A 1,729-nucleotide genomic window follows, 5' to 3' on the forward strand; every position below is an offset into this window, starting at 1 on the left:
TTAGACGTTATTGATAAGAAACTTCAATAACTATATATTTTCGTTACGCGTATTTTTTAAAAAAAAATACTTAGAAATTAGAACTGAATATTATTAATTTTTTTTCATAATGTGTGGTTTTAACGGTGATTTCGAAATTGTTTGAATTTTTTTGCGGAAACTATTATTTTGGAAGTTTAAGCCATCCAAAGTTTGCTATTTTACGTTTATACGCATGTGAGAAACAATACTTTAATGCTGCGCGGAGGAACTTGTGTTTGGTGTTTTTTCGATTTTATTGACCGAGCGCAGCGCACTGAGCGAGTGGCAACGCTAGCAGATTATGTGCTTTATAACAACTTTGTTGAATTCCGAGGTCTGCCCAAGATGGTTTTACATACGATTATCAAATCGGGGGATATTTTCGATTTGATATTGTCCGAGTGATATCCAATGCTAAGTATATTTTTTTTTTAAAAATACGCGTTAAATAGGTATACGAAAAAAATGTAGTTTTTGAAGTTTTTTATGAATAACTTCAAAACGAAGTTTATCCGGGCTTTTTTTTTTACATTCTTACAAAGCACCCTAAAACGAACATTTTGGAAAAAAAATTTTAAAAATAGAATCGTTTCGATTTTTTTATATTTTTAAGTAAACATATATGCCCGTATGGGGGCATTGCCCCCACGTGTTACTTTTCACGTAATGTCAGGTGGGGACTATTGATACTTTCTTAACATTATTAAAAATTTTAGATTCTGAGTGGAACGATGAATGTATTGATTTTACAATGATGTGTGTTTTTTTTTTTATTTTTTTTTTATTTATTTTTGTGTCTGTCATCACCTTTTAGGACAGTAAAACTGCTTCGATTTTCTTCAACAGTAACTTTTATGATTGGAAAGTGAATCTAGTTGGTACTTTGGGGGGTCAAAAGTAAAAATTACCCAGTAGTTTTCAAAAGCGACGTGAAAAACAAAAGAAAAATTAAGGAAAAACGGGAATTTTTACGCAAAATCGATTTTGGTTTTTGGTGTAACTCTAAAACAAATGACCGTAGATATATGAAATTTTCACAGATTGTTTATATTTGCATTTTCTATACACGGTAAAATTTTGAAAATATTTTGATTTATTTTGAGCTCTTTACGGACATTTTCATTTTCCATTTTTTTTTAGTTTTTTTTCTAAAAATATCAATAAAATTTTATTTGTTGGATAAAAAAGCTTGAAAATTTAATAGAAGGCTCCTAGTATATTGTTTCAAAGGCAGATGAAAAATATTAAAAATCGTTAGTCACAGTTTTTTTTTATAAGCATTTAAAGTTCAAAAAATGACAAAATATGGAAAAATCACGAAAATTTGCAAATTATTTCGAGTTAGAAATTCATAAAAATTTTTCTTTTTAAATCTAAGATATGAAAATGTAATACAAGATTCCTTATAAGATTATCTACCTTTATCAAACAAAAAATATCTATAAGAAAGTCAAATTAAATTTTTATGATCGTTTGAAATTCAAATTTTTACAACATTGGATATTCACTCGATTTCTCATGTAGCGATTTCCTTATTTTGTTGTAATTCAAAAACGAATAACTGCAGATTCATGAAATTTTTATTGAATGTTTATATAAGCATTTCCTATACACCATACAATTTTGAAAATATTTTGACTCTTTTTGAGCTGTTTACGGACATTTCAGTTTAAATTTTTTTAGTTTTTTTTTCTATAAATATCAATAA

Source organism: Acyrthosiphon pisum, chromosome A2, assembly GCF_005508785.2.
Source record: "Acyrthosiphon pisum isolate AL4f chromosome A2, pea_aphid_22Mar2018_4r6ur, whole genome shotgun sequence".
In the NCBI taxonomy this organism is placed as follows: Eukaryota; Metazoa; Arthropoda; class Insecta; order Hemiptera; family Aphididae; genus Acyrthosiphon; species Acyrthosiphon pisum.